At 35.5% G+C, this 23,067-nt stretch overlaps 1 long non-coding RNA gene across 1 annotated transcript in view; it reads left to right on the top strand.

Annotated features, from left to right (window-relative positions):
• The window catches only part of LOC132528704 (uncharacterized), a 40,847-nt gene that overhangs the window by 11,975 nt on the left and 5,805 nt on the right, over window positions 1-23,067 (top strand). The window contains exon 2 of the long non-coding RNA XR_009543274.1: window positions 12,626-12,713. This is a non-coding gene — a long non-coding RNA (uncharacterized LOC132528704). The remainder of the gene's footprint in view (window positions 1-12,625; window positions 12,714-23,067) is intronic.

The raw sequence follows: 23,067 nt of genomic DNA on the forward strand, positions 1-23,067 counted from the left end.
TGAAGCATCAGCAGTCTCCAACTTTAAAGGGAATCCAACTGAGAACTGGAGGTTAAACTCTCTTTTTGGCAGCATTAACCATGCTTATAATAGCGCATATGTCATTATCTATTTCTACAGATAGAGGGGTTTACAAATAATCCACATATAAGTGATATTATATAGTATTTGTCTTTCTCTATCTGACTTATTTCACTTAGAATAATGCCCTCCAAGTCCATCCATGTGAATGCAAATGACAAAATTTTGTTCCTTTCTTTTTGGCTGAGTGGTATTCCATTGTATATAGGTATACCACATCTTCTTTATCCACTCACCTGTTGATGGACACTTAGGTTGCTTCCATATCTTGGCAATTGTAAATAAGGCTGTTATGAATATAGGGTGCTTGTATCTTTTAGAATTAGTGTTTTTGTTTTTTTCAGATATATACCCAGGAGTGGAATTGCTAGGTCATATGGTAGTTATATTTTTAGTTTTTTGGGAAACCTCCACACTGTTTTCCAAAATGGCTGCACCAATTTTCATTCCCACCAACAGTATATGAGTGTTCCCTTTTCTCTACATCCTCACCAAAATTTGTTATTTGTGTTCTTTTTGATGATAATAATTCTGACAGGTGTGAGATAATATCTCATTTCAGTTTTGATTTTCATTTTTTGAATGATTATACTACCTAAGGTAATCTACAGATTCAGTGCAATCTGTATGAAAATACCAATGGCATTTAAAATAATTTAAAACTTTGTATGAAACCCCAAAAGACCCCAAATAGCCAAAACAATCTTGAGAAAGAACAGAGCTGGAAGAATCATGCTCCCTGACTTCAGAGAATACTACAAAACTACAGTAATCAAAAAGACATGGTACTGGCACAGAAACAGACACAATAGATCAACGGAACAAGATAGAGAGTCCAGAAATAAACCCATACACTTATGGTCAATTAATCTATGACAAAGGAGGCAAGAATATAAAATGGAGAAAAGATAGTCTCTTCAATAAGCTGTCCTGGGAAAACTGGACAGCTACATGTAAAATAATGATATTAGAACATTCTCTAACACCATACACAAAAATAAACTCAAAATAGATTAAAGACCTAAATGTAAGATGGAATAGTATAAAACTTCTAGAGGAAAACATAGGCAGAACACTCTTTGACTTAAATCTCAGTAATATTTTTTTTTTATCTGTCTCCTAAAGTAAAGGAAATAAAAGCAAAAATAAGCAAATGGGACCTAATTAAACTTAAAATCTTTTGCACAACAAAGGAAATCATTGATAAAATAAAAAAGACAATCTACTGAATGAGAGAATATTTGCAAATGATATGACTGATAAGGGATTAATATTCAATACATATAAACAGCTCATACAACTCAACATCAAAAAAAAAATGCAACTGAAAAATGGACAGAAGAACTGAATAGACCTTTTTTCAAAGAGGAACTGCAGGTGACCAACAGGCATAAGTATTAGTTTTGTATTTTTTATTTATTTTTTATTTAAAAATTTTTTTGGCTGTGCTGCATGGCTTGCAGTATCTTAGTTCCCCAACCAGGGATCAAAACTCTCACCCCTGCAATGGAAGCACAGAGTTGTAACCACTAGACCGCCCAGGAATTCCTAGTATTAGGTTTTTATAACACTTTAGATTAAAGTTGTTTAATTTTTTATTTTAACATTCATGCAATTTTATAAAAAAAAATCCTTCTTGTTTATCTTCCTGGTAGCCTGAAATCTTGCTTATTTCATGGGGGAGAAATTAGGCTGCCGACTTTGAATTAGTATCACAATTTAAAATATGTACGTATGTATTTTTATATGTATTCATGCATATGTAAATACATACACAAATACATTTGATGGGTTGAGGAAGTTATCTTTCACTCCTAGTTTGCTGAATTTTAATTATATTTTGAATTTTTCAAATGTTTTTCTTATTTATTGATGGATGATCATTTTTTTCTCCTTTATTCTGATAATGTGGTAAATTACATTTATTTTTCCAGTATGAAACCAACTTTGCATTCCTGGTAAGAACTCTTATTGTCATGTTGTATTAGCTTTTTACTTATATTGTTGGCTTTGATTTGCCAATACAGTTGATTCTCATTATTTGTGGTATTTTTGTTCTATAAAGTCACCACAAACATTGAGTTAGTAAATATGGAACCATTGCATTTAGGGAAGGACAAAAGTTAGGCTTCTGCAAGCCTCTGGTCCCAATATTTCCTCAACTAATCAATACTTAACCTTGTTTTCTATGTTTTTCTATTCAAAGACACCTTATTCAATATATATTGTTGATTAATTTACATAGAATTCATGGCTAAAGTACTATAACTTATGCTTGAACAAAGCTTATCTAACATTTGATTTTTCTCCTGAGGGCATATCACAGCTTCCTTTCACTTAAGAACATAGACAGCAATTCAGCACTACACTTGTGGGCTATTTTAAACAGCAAAATCACCAACAAAAAGCACACGAATGTGAAAAACATAGCATTAAATGAACTGTGAAAAGGACAGTTTTAAGTATGAAAGCTAAAACAAGAAGGCAGAATGCCACCTTATTTGACATCATCTGGGAACATGCTCTTCTGGTGACTCAATTTTTGGCTGCTCTGTGCATATGCATGTCTGCAAATAACCTAGAAAGCACTTCACATATTGATCTGAAGTTACAAATAAGTTTTAGCCAGTAGGCAAATTCACAAATATGGAACCTGTAAATAATGAGAGTAGACTGTATTTTGGTAAGGATATTTTTACCTATGCTTATGAGTGATATTGGTATAAACTATTTTTTTCTTGCAATACTTTAGACAGAGTTTAGTATGAGGTTATGCTGGTTACCTAAATAATCTTATTTTTATTCCCTTTTCTTCTTTATTCTGAAAATACTTATTTCTTCCTCATTGATAGAAGTCATTATTGAAATGATTAGACCTGGAGTTCTATTTGTTAAAGAGTTTCTTAATATGGTTTCAATTTTTTAAGTAGACACAGCACTAATTATATTTTTAAATTTTTATTTCTTCTGTGTTTAGCTAATTGTGTTTTTAACTTACCTATTTTTTCTAACTTATCAAAAGTGTTGGCATATACTTTTTCATAGTATTCATTTATTTTTCCTGTGAAATCTATAGGATCTATAGTAATGTCTTTCTCAATTCTTTTATTATTAATTTGTTTTCAGTCTCTTCTTGATCAGTTAGTTGTACTAGCTGCTTATCAGTTTTATTACTCTTTTCAAAGAACCAATTTTTGAATGTGTTGACTACTGTTTCTTCAATTTCTAATTTATTTTCATCATTTTTTCTCTTTAATGACTTTAATTTTTACTTATTTTGTAATTTCTTTCTTTCTTTTTTTTTGGGGGGGGTGGTGCTACACTGCGCAGCATGTGGAATCTTAATTTCCCAACCAGGGATCCAACCCATGCCCCCTGCAGTGGAAGCATGGACCCCTAACCACTGGACAACCAGCGAATTCTCTTTTGTAACTTCTTAAGGTTAAAAACTGGAATCATTGACTTTGCTAGTAGAAACATTTGTACTTTTTTTTTTTTTTTTTTTGCGGTACACGGGCCTCTCACTGTTGTGGCCTCTCCCGTTGCAGAGCACAGGCTCCAGACGTGCAGGCTCAGCGGCCATGTCTCACGGGCCTAGCCACTCCATGGCCTGTGGGATCTTCCCGGACCGGAGCACAAACCCATGTCCCCTGCCTCGGCAGGCGGACTCTCAACCACTGTGCCACCAGGGAAGCCCTGAAACATTTGTACTTTTAACTTTGCCTCTCACTGCTGTTTTAGTTGCATCCCACACATTTTAATACCTATGACTTTATTTTCATTCAGTTTAAAATATTTTCTAATTTTTCTTTTGATTTCTTTTGTAACCTATTCCTTACTTGAAATGTTTGAAAAATATCTATGTATTAGTTTGCTATTGATTTCTAAATTAATACAATTGTGTTTAGAAAAAGTTCTCTGCATTATTTCAGTTCTTTGAAATTTATTTAGACTTGTTTTATAGCATTTCTGAGCTCGTTGAGTACATGTCCACTCATGTACTCAACATTTTAATATATTTTTGAGATCTTCTATACATTCTTTAAATTCATGTCTAAATAGACTATTGATGTACCCTTTTGGTTAGTTTTTGCATGATATATTTTTCCCATTCTTTACTTATAAACTTTCAATGTCTTTATATTGATGGTTTACCTTTTTTAAACAGCAGATATTGTGGTCCGTTTTTTTTTTAAGTCTTACAAATATTGTCTCTGTTTAGATAACTGAGTTTATTTGAATTAGGTTTATTTCTACTTAACCTATTGACTGATATATGTAGTTTTAAATCTCTTGAATAATTTTCTTTAGCATTTCTTTTAGTTTGGGCCTTAGGGCAACTAATTATATCTGTACCAATTTTATTTGCATGAGATCATTTTTCACCTTTCTTTTTTGAAGATAAAAACCCCAAAGTGGATTTTTGTTGGCAGTTATTTTACCAGAATGTTAAAGCTGTACTTTCACTAAAATTATCTTTTTCTTGAAAAATCTGGTCTCCATCATATTGCTGCTTCTCTAAAAATATTATGCATCTCTTTCTCTGTTTTTCATTGATCTTTTTATCTCTGGGGTTAGTAGTCAGTTTGCTATTCTGTGCCTATGCGTATGTTTCTTTGCATTCATCATACTTGATATCTTTTATCAGTTTGAAAACTTTTTAGTCAATTTCTGTTGAAATATTGTTTCTTGCCCCCATTTTGCTATGTTTTTCCCAATAGAACTGAAATCCCATGGTATATTCAATAATGTTATCATGTCCTATTTGTCATTTATCTTCTTTTTAGTATTTTCCAATTTTTTTCACCTATGATTTTCCAGGATATATTAATTGATTCATCTTTCAATTCAATAACCATTGTTTTGCTGTGTCAAATCTGTTGCTAAATCTGTTTACTAAATTTTTAAGTTTATTTTATTTTTACAAACAAAAAAGATACAATTTTGCATTACCTTTGTCTGATTAGCAGAAATTTGGTCCTGTCTAAAACCTTTCAACATGGACCAAACATGCTCATGGACATTTTGAGTAGGGCTAAATTTCAAGGACCTTTTTTTTTTTTTTTGCGGTACGCGGGCCTCTCACTGTTGTGGCCTCTCCTGTTGCGGAGCACAGGCTCCAGACACGCAGGCTCAGCAGCCATGGCTCACGGGCTTAGCCACTCCACTGTGAGATCTTCCTGGACCGGGGCACGAACCCGTGTCCCCTGCATCGGCAGGTGGACTCTCAACCACTGCGCCACCAGGGAAGCCCTCAAGGACCTTTTTGTGGACGAAGTGTCTTCTGGACATTTTGGACAAGACCAAAAATGTCCTGCAAGGCCTGTGTCTTCTTTGTATAGATTTAAGATTCTGATGAGATTCTCTTTATTTTAATTTATTGTATTAAACATATTAATTAGAGTGATTTTAAAAACCAATATCTGATTTATCTGTTTCTTTTCTTTTTTTTTTAAATTGAAGTGTAGTTGCTGTACAGTGTTGTGTTAGTTTCACATGTACAGCAAAGTGATTCAGTTGTAGGTACATGTGTATTTATTTCTTTTCAGATTCTTTTCCCTTATAGCTTATTACAAAACATTGAGTGTAGTTCCCTGTGCTATATAATAGGTCCTTATTGTTTATCTATTTTATATATAGTAATGTATATCTGTTAATCCCAAACTCCTAATTTATCTCTCCCCAACCCCTTTCCCCTTTGGTAACCATAAGTTTGTCTTCTATGTCTGTGGGTCTATTTCTGTTTTGTACATAATTCATTTGTATCATCTTTTTTAGACTCCACATATATGTGATATATGATATTTGTCTTTCTTTTTCTGACTTACTTCACTTAGTATATAATCTCTAGGTCCATCCATGTTGCTGCAAATGGTATTATTTCATTCTTTTTTGAATTGTTTAGTTTTTCTTTTGCTTTTATTTTATCCTGTTTCTTGCCAAGCCTAGTCATCTTTTTTGAATGGTAATCATTTTATATAAAAATGATAAGGCTACATATGTTGTGGTATTCCCCAACAAATAATTTGTTTCTTTTGGACATTATGTAACAAATTAACAGAGCATACTGAAACAATTGAGGCTGGTGTGTCTCAAATTTGTTCTTATTTTTAGGCATGTTCTTTCTACTTTCTCAACTAGAAGGGTTTACTAGGGCTACAACACCTTGGAAAATCCCAGTCTCCAATTTTTGTCTCCAAGCACTGTGAGACTATTGAGTTTTTCCATTTAGCTTGCCACTTTCCATGCTCAGCATTCTTGCTCATGCATTTTGACTTACCTGTTTATCTGAGAAGCCAGCAAGTGCCATATGAAACAATTGCATATAGAATGCAGGCAACATTTCAATGTGTTTTCTTTCTGTGATCTTGGTGTCTCAAATCCTATGTACCTTGATGATCCTAAATTTCAGTTTTTTTCCCCCCAGATCAGTGAGACTACTACAAATTCTAGGTCACTAATTTCTCCTAGACCTCTGTGTTTCATATTGTGAATCAGCAAATATCCAGAAAGGATAAAACAGGACAAAAGTATGCCTGATTTTAATGATTTTCATTCTCGTTAGAATGCTGGCCACTCAAACTCTAAATGCCCTAAATTTTCTCTATTGCTTTTCTTTAAAATCCAAGTTCTCTATATATCCTGGATATTAATTCCTTGTCAAATAAATGATTTCCAGATTTTTCTCCCATTCAGTGGGTTGCCTTTTCACCCAGTCAGTATTTTCTTTTGATGCATAAAAATTTTAAATTTCCATGAAGGCCAGTATACATATTTTTCCTTTTTTGACTATGCTTTTGGTATCATACACAAAAAATCATTGCCAAGTTCAATGTCATGAAGATTTTGCCCTATGTTTTCTTCAAACTGCTTTACAGTTTTAGGTCTTACATTTAGACCTTTGTTCCATTTTACATTTATTTGTATATTTAATGTTAGGTAAGCATCTAATTTCATCCTTTGTATGTGGATAGCCAGTTTTCCCAGTATCATTTATTGAAAAGACTGTACTTTCCTCATTGAATGGTCTGGGCAAAAATAACTTGACCATATATATGGAGGTTTATTTCTGGAATCTCTTTTTTATTTCATTAGTCTTCGTCTGTCATTATGTCATTACCACACTGTTTTAATTATTGTGGCTTTGTGCTAAGTTTTGAAATCAGGAAATGTGAGTCCTGAAATACATTATATGTCTCTTTTGAAGATTGTTTTAGATATTTTAGGTCCCTTGAAATTTACCTCCTTATTCCTAAATATTTCATTGTTTTTGATGTTATTATGAATGGGACTGTTTTCTTTATTTCTTTTTCAGACAACTCATTTTTATTATGTAGAAATGCAATTGACTTTGTATGTTGAGTTTGTATCCTGCAAATTTATTGAATTCATCTATTAGTTCTAACAGCTTTTTGGTGGAGTCTTTAGGATTTTCTATATATAAGATTAAGACACCTTCAAGCAAAAACAACTTTACTTCTTCCTTTCTGATTTTAATACCTTTTATTTATTTTACTTGCCTGACTGCTCTGGTTAGGACTTCTAGTACTATTTTGCATAGGAGTAGTGACATTAGTGTGCACCCTTGTGTTTTCCTTGATTTTAGAGGAAAGCTTTTAAATTTTCACCATTCTGTATGACATTAGCTGTAGGCCTGTCATAAATGGCCTTTATTATGTTGAGGTATGTTTCTTCTATACTGAATTTATTGATAGTTTTATTATGAAAAATGTTGAATTTGTCAAATAATTTTTCTGCATCCATTGAGATAATCAGATGATTTTTATCTTTTATTCTGTTGATGTGGTGTATCACATGTACTGCTTTCTATATGTTGAACTATCCCAGCATTCCAGGGATGAAACCTACTTTGTCGTGATGTATGATCTTTTTAATGTAATGTTGAGTTTGATTTGCTACTATTTTCTTGAGAATCGTTGCATCTATATTCATTAGGGATATTGGCCTATAGTTTCCTTTTATTGTAGTGTTCTTTTCTAGCTTTGGTATGAAGATTATGCTAGCCTCATAAAATGAGTTTGGAAGTGTTCCCTACTCTTCAAAGTTTTGGAAGGGTTTGAGAAGAATTAGTATTAATTCTTTTTTAAATGTTTTATAGGATTCACCAGTGAAACCATCTGGCTTTTGGATTTTCTGTTTTGGGAGGTTTCTGATTACTGATTCAATCTCTTACTCATTAGTCTATTCAGATTTTCTATTTCTTCATGATTCAGTCTTAGTAGATTATATGTTTCTAGAAATTTATTTATTTATTCTAGGTTATCTAATGTGTTGCTGTATATTTGTTCATAGTAGTCTTGTGTGATCCGTTTTATTCCTGTGGCATCAGTTGTAACATTGCTGTAGCCTGAAGACGGGTACAGTTGCAGGCTGGGCTTTGTGATCCTGTGCACCACTGGCACTGCTCCACTGTTGGGCAAAGTCACTGGCTGGTCTCTTTGGTGAGGAAGGTCCTTTGTTTCCTGCAGTTGGTGGTGTTAAGAGGCTGTGCTCCTTAGCTGGGAAGGGCCACTATCCAGGTTCCCTCATGGAATGGGACCTCAGGCTATGCTAAATATTTGGATGGGGTCACTGGCTGGGATCCCTGCCAGTGGATCCCACCGGTGGGAAGCTGCATTCAGTAATCAGGTAAGGTCATGGTCTGGGCTCTGTTGTGGGATGGGACAGTAGGCTGGTCTCTGTGGCAGGTGGGGCTGTAGGCTGGGCTCTGACTTGGAGGTACTAGAGGCTGGGTTCCCAGGGTCATTCTTAGGGCTCCTTGATTTGGCAGGACCAGAGGTTATACCTAAAAGATGTATAGGAGTGCCCCTTGGCTTCCTGCCCATGTGCAACTATAGTATGGGCTCAGTGGCTGCCTGGATTCTCAGATCAGGCTTCCTGGTTGGACAGCACTGAAGGCTATACTGGGCATTTCGGTGGGGCTGCAAATTTGTTTCCATGCCTGAGCAGGGCCATAGAACAGTCTCCAAGGCTGGTAAACACTTTGGCTGAGGACTTCAAGTCAGGCAGAACTGCCCACTGAGTTCCCTGGCCAGACAAGACCACCAGCAGATGGGCAGAACTGCTGGCTGGCATTTTCACTGGGGTGCAGATGTGAAGAAGCATGCAATCTGTCAAGATCTGAGCACTGGTTGCTATAAGGCCTGCCCCATTTCTTTGTTTCTATTTGATCCTCAGTGGTCAAGCCCAGCAGATTTCCCCAATGATCTTCATGAGCAGAGACCCAAGAGGGCCTCCTGGAAAACCTCCTGCAATATTGGGGAAGCTGGATATCCTCCTTGGGTTTCTTTTATTCCCCATTGGAGAAACCACAGGCCCCCGGGGGTCCTCTTGGTGTCAGGCACTGTGTCAGACTGGTGGGGCAATGCACTCAAAATATGGCATCTCCTCTTACCCTTCTATGAGTATCTGTAGTCCAGGGAGGTATTTCAACCTCACCCCAGATTCTGGAATTTTCACAATGATGTCTTGTCTATGGATAGTTGCTAGTTAGTCTTTTGAGAGGGACTAAAGTCAGGAGTAACCTATGTCACCATCTTGATGACATCACTCTGAAATTGGCATGAAGTTTAACACATTATCTTAGATTTTATGAAAGATGCCAAATCACTCTATACTTTTTATTGTTACTTCTCAATTGTGTCAGAATTCAGGCAGAAAAAAAAAAATATGTTATCTATTCTTTATTAGTTGCATCCCCAAACTTCAACCAAAGGAAATCAATTTATCTGCACCTCAACATCCTCAAGCATAAACTAAAATTTATTACCAAGTATCAGATACTATGTCGTGTTTTCTACATATTTTGACTAATGTAATGCTTTATAGCTTCACTATGAGGAAACTAAAGTATGAAGAATTTAAATAACTCACCAGAAGTCTCATGGATAGTAAGTAGAAAAGCCAGCATTTGGATCCAGGCTGCCTGGTTCTAGATCCTGAATTCTTAACCAAGATAGCACTATTTCACATGCTTACCATAAAGATTAAATAAATTAATTCATGCAAAACACTTAACACAGTACCCAGTGCATGAGATGTTTAGTATATGATGTGATATTTATTTTTGTTATCAGTACTTTTGCAAGCTAAGTTTCTCAGAAGATCCCCATGTATAAAGAAAAGAGAAAATACTTTGGAGCAAGAGAAATCTAAATCCAAATTGCAACTTTGCAATTAATTACAGAATAATGTTCAACAAATTACTTAAGTTTTCTGTATCTCAGTTTTCTTTGCTATAAAATGAGTATTAATAAATTTCATAAGATTTTTATAAATTATTCATTTAGCAAAGTTTACAAACTTCTATTATGTGTACAATTCCAGACACTGAGAATATAGCATGAATTAATTCTAGAATATAGAATGAAACAGACAAAAATCTGTTTCTCAACATTCAAGTGATGATAATGTATGACAAACTATAAGCACTCAGATTTGCGTTTTAAAAATTAAAATTTTAAATCTTCCCTTTCAATTTAATGAGTCTTAAAACTCCTATTCAGTTGAAATTTGGGAGAAAAATGTCAATCTACATAAATGATGTAGTCTTTTTTGATCTGATTTTTAATTCTGTAACTTTTAGCTTTCAGAAAAGGAAATAGTACTGTATATAATCATTACCAGATAATTTTACTTACTGATTTCTTTATTATCCACCTTATTTCCCCAAGTATTTATAGTTCCTGTTCTGTATTTAGTCATATTTGTAAACCTACTGAATAATCACTTAAATTGCTTTCTCAATTAACTATCCAACAGAAATCTCCGTTGAGCTATGATTTGATCTAAGAACTTCTGTGATGGCTGCAATGGTCTTGAATATGTATTTTACCAAGTACTTTCCTTGAAGTTTGCTCTAGCTATCTGGCAAGCTCTCATAGGTGCTTGGATAATTCTTATTCAAGCTGATAAATATGCTTTGAGTAGTGTCCCTTTAAATTGAAAATACACCTGCCTTATTAGCACTGTAACTGCAAACGTCTTAGTTAAGCTGTAAATTCCAGCAATGATATAGTTTATGGGTGCTCAAATGTTGTAAACCTTTTCCTTCCACTGTGTTTCAGATTTTGCTCTTAAGACTCCAGTGGTAATACACGTTTTTAAAAATCATGAAGCTATTTAGTCTTAAAAATGATCTTAGGAGGCCCTCTAATATCACCCACACTTTGTTCCTTTAAATTGAGAAGATCCTTGCAGGATCACTTGGGGAAAAATGGGATCCAAGACAAGATTTTAGTCCAGTGTCATTTCCTCTATACAATCTCTATGCTCTGTTCTCTGGGGAGGTCTACCTCTTCCTCTCTTCTCATTTTTCTCATTTCTATTCTCACTTTTTTGCTCTTTCTTTGTTCTTTCTATGTAATTTTAGTTCTATTTTCTGGCTTTAAAGTTCTTTTCCCTTCTCCTTCGGGGTTTCTCTCATCATCAATCACATTTATTCACAGTTCTGTGTTTGTTGTGTGACAAATAAGTTGCAAGATTTTCAAGAAGCAAATTGGTTCCATGTATGTGAATTACCAAAGTAGCATAAAACAGCTTTATAGAAAGGTAAAAACCAAAGCAAAAAGACTGGATACTTATAATAATAGGTAGAAAACAGGTAGATCATGAGTGGATTAAGGTGTCGAAACCATCTCATAGACAAAGAAATAAAAATTAGAGAAACATAGCTGTTAGCTATCAAAGTGTCAGGTGCTTTGCAAATATTCTTTAAATATTTTTGTAGCATCCTCCAGTTGTTCTGATTGAGGAAAATTAATCTCAGATAATTCTGTAATATATTACCTAACATTATGCAACTACTTGTCAGAGCTGGGAATCAAATTTTGGTCAGTCTTTCTCCAAAAATCCATGTTCTTTTTAGCTCATCATCCTTTCCATGGTGGCCCCTAATTATTTCCATAGAGGGAACTATGGTGAGGTTGGTTATTTGGCTAATTATAATGCCTAAAACATTTTCAATGAAAGTGAAGAGAGTAAAATCAAGTCAGTCAAGTCAAGTTGATCATTATTTTCTTTTGATTTTGGTACATTAGCTTGCTACCTAATTGGCTAGTGGTTGGAACTGATTGACAGGTGTGATAAAACTCATTAAATCAACTCTTGTGAAAAAGGAAATGATTGCTATCTAAACATGGTATTAAACTCAAGGATTCTCATATATGTTACAATTTACTCAATCTCCAGGGATGGAAGTCAACTTTGCATATGAAAGAGTCCACAGAAAAGCATAGCATGTGTCCCATGACAGCAATTTCCAATTATTAAGCTCTGGCATACTCTATGTGAGTACTTATTCTAAGATGTACAACAAATAATGCATTGATAATGAGAATTCTGATGATTGCATATAATTTTTCAAAAGTAACAAATTAGAGAAGATTAAAGATTTTGCCTTTAACCAAGTCACTTGCTTTCATTTGCAATAGTGAATGTTGAGCGACAATTATGTGTTCCTTGTGTTTCTGCAAATGTTATGAGCAAAGACACTGACTGCCCTTTCCTCTTGACTATGTTTCAGGTGTAATTGTATAGTGAACAACCATGGAAGACTGCAACAACATCTGCCTCTGGGGCAATAATCAGGCATATTTGCTGTCTACTATTGGGTGAGCCTAAATGTTCATTTGTTTTTTTCCATAAAATGACTCTAGTAGCACTCAGTTGTCTTTAACTTCATTCGTAACAATTTTGTTAGATTGTATGTGACAGCTGTCATATCAGCGTGCATTTAAAAAAAGACATAAAAATTGATGAATTTTTGTGTAGCCGTGTGTGTGTATGGTGGGATTGGAAGGAAGTCCTCTATCATGACCTCCTTCTGGAAAACCAAACAATTCCAAAAAGTACTGCTCCCAGTTAGACCAACTGAAAGCAGCACTCGACAAAAAGCATCCAGAATTAGTCACCGGAAAACACATAACCTTCCATTAGGATAACACAAGACCACATGTTTCTTTAGTGACCAGGCAAAAACTGTTACAGCGTGGCTGAGGAGTTCTGATTCATCCACTGTATTCACCAGACATTGCACCTTTGGATTTCTATTGTTTAAGTTCTTTACAAAATTCTCTTCATGGAAAAAATTTCAATTCCCTGGAAAACTGTAAAAGGCACCTGGAACAGTTCTTTGCTCAAAAAGATAAAAAGTTTTGGAAAGAAAGAATTATGAAGTAGCCTGAAAAATGACAGAAACTGGTGGAACAAAAGGGTGAATACGTTGTTCAATAAAGTTTTTGGTGAAAATGAAAAATGTGTCCTTTATTTTTACATAAAAACCAAAGGCACTTTTTGGCCAACCCAATATAAAAGCTTCAGGTGCCCTGAAAACAGGCTCCTCTCTTTAACCTTATTTATGAGTGCATTTATTACCTGGCTCTATTCATGCTGCCCTGTAGGAATTAGGGTTCAGGGAATCAGTATGAAAATGTGGTAGTCTGGCTATTGCTATTATTATGAGTAGGAAGTTGTCCTCTGACTCTGACCCAGGATATTTGTGTCTTTTACTAACATCCATGAAACTGGGCAGGCTAACGTGTCAGCTTGCAAATAGGGTAAACTCTTGCCACCTCAGAGTTTTGGACAGTGAACAGAAAACTTGCTCCTAAATATACTTCTAGAAAATAATAGCAGGCAGTTGCCAGAGGAAGCAGATTGGAGAAAGGATAATCTTAAAATCTTTTCATATGGTTGCTTAGGTTTAGATCTCTGTGACCCTGGACTTGTTATTTCAACTTACCTGGCCTAAAGGTTATCATAGAAGTGATTGATTATTTAACATGCTGTTATTTGTATTTCAAATTTCTTTTTGTTTACTATTTTAGAACCAGATTTGGAGGGGGAGGTCTAAATTTCTTTTTAAAAAAGTGTTCTTTAATATGTTTCATTTTATCAAATTTTTAATAGTACTAATCTACCAAAGACTGTATAGCTCATGTCCAGTAGAAAAGGTAATAAAAATTCAGATATGTTGTCAAAATCAGTTGTGAGTCAATAATATAGTTAAAAAAAACAAACAAATTAAACTCCTTGTTTGAAAATATTATCTTTATTTTATATTTCTTAATTTAGTTCAATTTCCATGTATTTGTATTCACTATTATTTTCTCAGCTGTTTTTAAAAACTCATTGATTTATTTATAAGAAATGTGTCATTACATGTTCAATTTTCAATAGAAATATCCTGGGAAATCAGATATATGATAGAATATATTTGGCCTTTAAAATACTTGCCATAAAAATTAAAATTTGCATTATTTATTTTTAAATTTATCTTAATTTTATTTATTTTTGGCTGTGTTGGGTCTTTGTTGCTGTGTGCGGGCTTTCTCTAGCTGTGGCAAGCAGGAGCTACTCTTTGTTGTAGTGCATGGACTTCTCATTGCGGTGGCTTCTCTTCTTGTGGAACACGGGCTCTAGGTGTGCAGGCTCAGTAGTTGTGGCTCGCGGACTCTAGAGTGCAGGCTCAGCAATTGTGGCGCACGGGCTTAGTTGCTCTGTGGCATGTGGGATCTTCCAGGACCAGGGTTTGAACCCATATCCCCTGCATTGGCAGGTGGATTCTTAATCACTATGCTACCAGGAAAGCCCTAAAATTTGTGTTATTTAAAATTAACATTAACATGAAACAGAATCTAATAGTCTGATCAACCTGAATGTCAAATTGTGTAGCAACAAATGTGTTTTCTCTGTTTAGATCATTAACATGTGATGTTGATTTGTGGTAGGCAGTCTTTATGTACTCTGCAAATAAATTTAAGTTAGTTGTCTAGAGAAAATTTGACCCTTTCTCAGAGAAAAAGCTTGTTACATTAGAACATTTCAGATTTAAGTAGTCAATACCAAGAACAGCAGGTTGTTTCAACCCCAAATTCTCTTTCTTTGTGCTGACAGTTGAAATCTTGATGTACTTACTTGGAACATTTAATCATCTCCTTAACCCTACTCTCTGCAGCATTTTTCTGTAGAATGTTCTATGTTGCAAACTTTATAACATTAAACATTAGTGAGTGTTTGAGGAACCTTAGAAAGTGTGAATATCACTTTCATAGATTTCTTCACAGTCTTTCTTTGGTGCCTGCTACTAAACCCACTTAATCAGCACCCTGATAAATGGTGCATCCACTTAATTGGAATAATTGCCAAGGAGAAGAATCAATGTAGTTCATTTCAATGACTCCAAACAATGGATAAATTGCACACAGAGTCCATTTAAATAGCCCCCCTGATGTTGTCGATAGGCCTAAAACAGGTGTGAATCGGTATTTGCCAGCACAAACTTCCCACTGTGTAACCTTTTTTTTGGCATCATGCTGCTTTCCTGTTCTACTACAGCTGCTAAATTAGGTTATCTTACTTTGGATGAAAAAGTTAAAGTCCTTGAAGCTCTGATTCCTCAGTAACATCATCACATGAGCAATACACCAAAAATAAAAGCAAGAAGTCAGTATTCTGAGAAAGAGTAATTGAGTAATTAGATCCTGAAAGAGAGGCATGACATACAGTAAAAATCTTTTTTTTTAAAGCTCAAAACACTACATATCAGAATAATTCTCAAGCTTCTAATAAGAACAGAACACCAGGGCACTTACATCTCAATATATACATCTCCTGCAAATTTTTTTAGAAGCTTAGAAGAGTTTTTCAGAAGAGGGGCTACATGGCAAAATATCTCTAATTTCTAGTTTGTAGGTTGTATATATGTGTATGACCTTCTGATAGTGAAGAGGAGTTATTAACACATTTATTTCTTTCAGAATCTGTGCTAATTAAGCATATTCTACTATATTTCTTCCAGTATTTTTTTTGAAAACTAAATCCATATGTAAAATGTCTCTGTCTTCCTACTTGTTTGTTTATCTTGTGAAATGTTTGCTGAAATCTGTTCATGAAAGAAGTTGAGACTGGAGAGCCAAGATTAGGAGGGAGGAGAATTGGGATTCATTTCCCCTGGAGTTGCTGATGTACTTTCTCACTGTAAACTTTGGCATCCTTCAAAGTGATGGACTTCGTGAAACTCTAGAAAGGAAAGGTAGGTGGCATGCTAAACATCATTTCACCCAAAGTTCTTATTTTAGGGATGAGAAATTTAAATCCTAGATAGATTTCAGTTTGTTTCAAGTTCTCTCAACTGGTTAGTGGTAGAGTCAGGCTTCTTGGGTCCTTTTCCAAGAACCTTTGTGTTCTAATTTACCTCCATATGACAGTAGCTATTTGCTCATACATTGAGTAGATAATGGACATTGAAGAGTGGAAACTCTATGTATTTATTGACCTACTGTAGGGTTTTACAAGCTTCTGCATTCTAAGCATTTATTCATACAGTCATTTTCTCACCCATTTATGCATTCCCTCAGCAAAATGTATGAGTACTTGCTGTCTTTCAGGCACAGTGATAGGCCTCAAAGATTCTGAAGCCAAATCCAGCCTCTGTACCCCAACACCAAATTAAATCTCGGAGACAGAGTTTTGGGTGAAGTAGAAAAGAATAGCTTTATTGCTTTGCCAGGCAAAGGGAGCCACAGAGGGCTAATGCCCTCACAACTGTGTGTCTCAACCTGGAAAGAGTAGTGAGAAGTTTTATAGTAATGGTACAAAGAGGGCATGATCTGCTCATGGACATTCTTCTGATTGGTTGGTGGTGAGGTAAGTGGGAGTCGGCATCATCAACCTTCTGGTTCCAACCAGTCTGGGGTCTATGTGCTTGTGGACAGCATACGCATTCATTTCTCCCACCTGGTGGGAGTTTTAATATCTGTAAGAACAGCTCAAAAGTATTGTTATGTATATCTCTTGATGGGCAGGACCTTGCCCCAAGGCCTCACTATTGTTTCTTTTGACTGTTCCTCCCTTGTCTCTGCATCTCCTCCCTTCCATAATTAGCAACAGTTTGAACCTGCTTGTTGGAACGCAAGGAAGGTCATGGAGGCTGAATGAAGCCTATTTCCTGTAATCAAGAAGTGGGGACACAGAAAGGCTTTTGTGCCCAGGAGCCCCACAGGGTCCTGCTCGGTATCAAGTCTACAAATTACAATGTCCAGGCCTTCAGGGATTTTACACCCAGGGGATTGCTCCTAGTATGTGAGGGATGATAAATTTAATTACTACTCTGTTACTTAATAGGCTTTGCATAACATCTCATTTAATCTTCACCACAGTCTTAGGAAAAATATATTATTGACATCATTATGTAGAGGGGAAAAATGTGATTCAAACCTGTGAAGCCAATAAGTGGCAAAGACAAGTTTCAGATCTGTCTGACCTCATAGTCCAAATTTTTTTCTCTAGCCCATGCCAACTCCCACTGGAGTTGATAGAAAGGGGCCTGAAATTTAATCAGTATCTATCTACCTCATAGCTTTGTTAATTATAGGAAAATTTGGTTGTGGAAAATGCATGTATTCCTCCTATGAAAAGCTAACCTGTTCATTCAGGAGTGGGATGACCTCCCCTAACAGTACAGCCATGGTTGAGCTCAGGACACAGAGCTGAAAGAAAAGGACCTGAGACATTTCCTTCCACTGTAATCAGTAAACTAAACTCACGTATGCACTCCTCTCAAAACATCCAGTTTTTAAGAAGATAAAAAGACACCCTTGAATATAGAGGTTTAATGTCACATTTGTTTAGCATTTCCTTTGTATGTCATGGCCAGTTCTTGAAGGGGTGGAAACTGAAATAAACCACACAACATCACTAGTATTGCCAAAGAAAAATGTATACAGGTGAATAACAAAGGCAATGCTGCAAAAGAAAGGGACTAATCAAAGGGCAACATACAGACCTGAGCAGAAAAAGAGGGCCCCATTACATGTACGAGACCCAGTTACATATATATGACCATCAGTCAACTGGGGCAGCAAATCTCAAAGTCACTGCATCTTACCTAGAATGTGGAGCAGGATGGAGGTCTATGGGGTAAGACCTGAGAATCAGAGCCCATGTAGCACTTCTGATCAACACTTTGAATGTAAATATGCAAACAATATTGTAGGTTTTAATCTTACAATCTACTGAACTGAACAAATATTTAATGAGTATTAGATTACACTTGCCATGCCCAGCTCTAAATTTATATCCATGGAACACATTCCAAGAAATTACACTTTAATTTATCTGTTTCAAACATTGACAAAAAGGGACACTGTATTGCCCTACAACTTTTTTTTTTTTTTTTTTTTTTTTTTTTGGCGGTACACGGGCCTCTCACTGTTGTGGCCTCTCCCGTTGCGGAGCACAGGCTCCGGGCGCGCAGGCTCAGCGACCATGGCTCACTGGCCCAGCCGCTCCGCGGCATGTGGGATCTTCCCGGACCGGGGCACGAACCCATGTCCCTTGCCTCAGCAGGTGGACTCTCAACCACTGCGCCACCAGGGAAGCCCTGCCCTACAACATTTTAATTGTAATTATTTATTTGTATACTTTTGTTTCACAAAAATGTATCTATAGCCTTTAAAAACTGAAACATCAAAATGTATTAGGATTAAAGGGAATTTTTTTGAAAAATATGTAATGTAATAGCATCATTTTTGAACAGATGGCAAATCTTAACTTTTATTTTTGCAACTGCACATATTGTTAACACTTGACCTGGTATGTTCCCTTTGGATAGTGATTGTAATATGACAAAGAGAAGAAAAAACAACTAAAACTGTTATCCTGTTAGCAACTAAGATTAATTTGATATAGCAAAGCGTTGCTAAATAACCTGGCAAAACATGAAGTATTTTGTATATCTATTTTAGGAACATAAACTAGTCATTACAAAGGATAGTGACAAGCAGGTATGTTGCAAATTTCAGATTAATTAAAATGCTGTTTAACAAGCCCTATTAGAATGCAAACGTTTTTCATGATTGCTGTCACAAGCTGGGTTTCAGTTTTATTTTCTGGGTTTCCTATCCATTTAAGCCTTTCTATTCCCCCATACCCAGCCTCCATTCCTTTGCATTGAAGTGAACCCAAGCACAGCAACATTAGCCTAATGCATGAGAACAATGAGGTGAGGAAAAAGAGACTAAAGAGGTAAGTCTAATTACTCTAGTTTCATAGAATAAGCTTTTAAGGCTAAGTTCACACTAGGGCAATTACCCACCTAATTGCTCTAGTTTGAAGCTGGTTTGAAAAGATGTTTTCAGCAATGTGAGGAGAAAACATGCAAATTCAGTGGATTGGGTTGATCCCTATTGCCCTTTTTAGTAAAGAAAAACCCCTTGAAGTATTGAGATGACGTTCCTTGAGCATACTTCAATGTACCAGAAAGCCTTTCTGGATAGACAGCAAGGCAGTGTGGAATCACATCTAAATCCATGCACTAACGTTACTCTATAGCAACTGACCAGTGAATAGAAAAAAGAATGCCTCTAAAAATACATAGCCTCCATTTCTCGAGATGAATCTGGCAACATAAAAGGTAATGGATTTTTATTTTTTTGAAAACCCTTTTTAATTTTGTTTAAGAGTACTCTCAAAAGTTATGCTCTAATATAGTGGGTTAGTTTTATAACCTAAGCCCGTTAAACTGCAAGGTCTATGTACCTGAGTTAGAACTGATTGATAAAAATATCAAGTGGGATGCAGTTCTCAAATAATATCTGATGCAAAGTGTGTTTGGAAGGAAGAGAGGAAGGGAGGGAGGAAAGGAAAGGAAGGAGGAAGAGTGAGAGAGGGAAGGAAGGAGGGAGGGAGGGATAAAAATTGGAGGTTAGGTTGAAGCTAAAACTACATATAAATTGGTGGGGGAGGTGAGTCCTGACCAATGTAAAGTCCATGCCTTTGACAGAGCACATGCTGCTATGGGTTGGTATCTCTTTCAGGAACTACTTGGATATAAAGACAAAGATATATAAAGAGAATTATTCAAAGCAAGGGTAGATTTAGGGCTGAAGAAATTGAGCCATGTAAGCCAACCTCCTCATTGTAATATGAAGAAATCTAAATTTTAGAGAACTGTCAGTGTCACATGAAGAATTAATAATACAGCCTGTTCTCAAATCCAGGTCTCCTGACTGCCAGTCTGTCTAGTAACAGTTTACAGATGGGAAAAACAAATGGAAATCTGTCCAGGTTAGTATACTGAGTTAGAAAAAAAGCAGAAATGCCTTTTAACTGCAGTCTACCTTTAGGGAAACCAGAAGGTGAGTAAAAACTCTATATAAAATATGGTACTTAGTCCAATAAGTCAATAGGTAAGAAATGCTGAAGGAGAGCTACAGAAAGGATATTATGGAGAATAAAAAAAAAAATCAGGAGGTCTTTAACAGAGGAATGGGGGTTTATGTCCTGATTTAATGCTGTTTTTTTTTTGTTTGCTTGTTTGTTTTTCCCACATTCTCAAGATTACCTAAGTATGCTAGGTGCTTTTAAAGAAGTAAAGGCAGGATGCTTAAAACATATACTTGATTCCACTGTATCATGTAGCTTTTCAGTTTTCTTCTGATGTCTGCCTCTGTGATAAGGGGGAACAAAAGAAAGTGAAATTAAGGAAGCAGACAGACACAATAAGGAAAGGGATGTTTGGCTCTTTAACTTATAAGGCCGTATCTTTATAAAGAGCAACTAGAAAGATGCTTTTTTCAAACTTAAGAGTAAAGAGAAAAATTTTCTCTGTCTCAAAATAGTTAAGAAATCATAAGAAATACAACAAATTGAACCTCTATGTTGAAAACTTTTGTTCTAATTGTATTATTTTAAAATTTGTGATTATGCTTAGCTCTTTCAAAGATTCAAGGAAAAGGAAAAGAACTAATGTATTCTTTTTGATTCCCTTGATGATTATTAAGGAAAAGCTGTCCTTTTTAAACCAAGGATGGCAAATATCTGGTACAAATATTCCTATTTCCTATTGTTTCATCCAACATAGATATTACTAATCACTATATTAGAGATAGTCGATTGTTTTTTTGTTGTTGTTGTTAGCTCGTCAACCCTGCTTTAGACCAGTTGTCAGCAAACTATTTTTCTAAAGAGTCAGATAGTAGATATTTCGGCTTTGTAGGCCATCAGATCTTTGTTGCAGCTATCAAGTCTAAGGCTGCCACTGCTATAGCTCCAAAGCAGCTGTAGACAACATGTGAAAGAGTAAGTACCACCTTATTTCAATAAAACTCATTTACATATGGTAGTGCTATTTTTAGTTTTTTAAGGAACTGTTTTTCATAGTGGTTGTATCAATTTACATTCCCATCAACAGTGCAGGAGGATACCCTTTTCACCACACCCTTGCCAGCATTTATTCTTTCTAGATTTTTTGATAATGGCCATTCTGACCTAGGTGAGGTGATATCTCATTGTAGTTTTGATTTGCATTCCCACTACTGGGCATATACCCTGAGAAAACCATAATTCAAAAAGAGTCATGTACCACAATGTTCATTGCAGCACTATTTACAATAGCCAGGACATGGAACCAACCTAAACGACCATCGACAGATGAATGGATAAAGAAGATGTGGCACATATATACAATGGAATATTATTCAGCCATGAAAAGAAACAAAACTAAGTTATTTGTAGTGAGGTGGATGGACCTAGAGTCTGTCATACAGAGTGAAGTAAGTCAGAAAGAGAAAAGCAAAAACCGTATGCTAACGCATATATATGGAATCTAAAAAAAAAAAAAAAATTGGTACTGATGAAGCTAGTTGCAGGGCAGGAATAAAGAGGCAGACAGAGAATGGACTTGAGGACAAGGGGTGGGAAGGGGAAGCTGGAGCGAAGTGAGAGTAGCATCGACATACATACACTACCGAATGTAAAATAGTTGGCTGGTGGGAAGAAGCAACATAGCACAGGGAGATCAGCTCGGTGCTTTGCAATGACCTAGAAGTTGGGATAGGGAGGATGGGAGGGAGGCTGAAGACGGAGGGGATATGGGGACATGTATATGCATATGGCTGATTAGCGTTGTTGTGCAACAGAAACTAACACAGTATTGTGAAGCAATTATACTCCAATAAAGATCTATTAAAAATAAACAAAACCAAACTTATCTACAAAAACAGATTTGGCCCACAGACTTTAGTTTGCCAAACCCTAATTCAGAGGTATTCAGTAGTATATTCGACCCTTGAACAACATGGATTTGAACTGCGCAGGTCTACTTCTATGTGGATATTTTTCAATAAATATACTGAAAAAGTTTCTGGAGATTTGCTACAATTTGACAAAGCTCACAGACAAACTGAGTAGGCTAGAAATACTGAAAAACAGAAAAAGTTAGATATGTCATGAATACATAAAATACATGTAGATACTAGTCTATTTTATCATTTACTACCATAAAATACATACAGATCTATTATAAAAAGTTAAAATTTATCCAAATGTATGCACCCAAACACAGATCATACATGATGCCATCAGTTAAACTAGGCTACCACAAAACAATCATATTTCTACTTCTTCATTATCAGCACATGAATCATGATACCTGTAAATAAATTCCTTTTTTATATTATCTTTTTATTTTTGATGTCTAGTGTTAGTAACACATATAACATGTACAGTGTTTTGTATCATAGAAGACAATATTGATGCAGGTACTAACAGAATTCAGTTGTAAACAAATTATGTAAACTTGGAGTATTGATAAGCACAGTACAGTAAAGTAAATGTATTTTCTTTTATGATTTTCTTAATATCATTTACTTTTTACTCTCTACCTTACTTTGTTTTGAGAATATAGTATATAACACACATAATATATAAAATATGAGTTACTTGACTGTTCATGGTACTGATAAGACTTCTGGTCAACAGTAGACTATTAGTAGTTAAGTTTGGAGGGGAATCAAAAGTTATACCTGCATTTTCAACTGTGCAGGGGGTTGGTGCCCCTAACCCCTGCATTGTTCAAGAGTCAACTGTATTACTATCCATTTGATGGCAGCAATATGTTCATTTTGGTTAGAAATGAGAATCTTATTTTTTTTCATTTTGGAAGGCAGAAAAGAAGGGACAGAG

Source organism: Lagenorhynchus albirostris, chromosome 11 (assembly GCF_949774975.1).
Source record: "Lagenorhynchus albirostris chromosome 11, mLagAlb1.1, whole genome shotgun sequence".
Taxonomy (NCBI): domain Eukaryota; kingdom Metazoa; phylum Chordata; class Mammalia; order Artiodactyla; family Delphinidae; genus Lagenorhynchus; species Lagenorhynchus albirostris.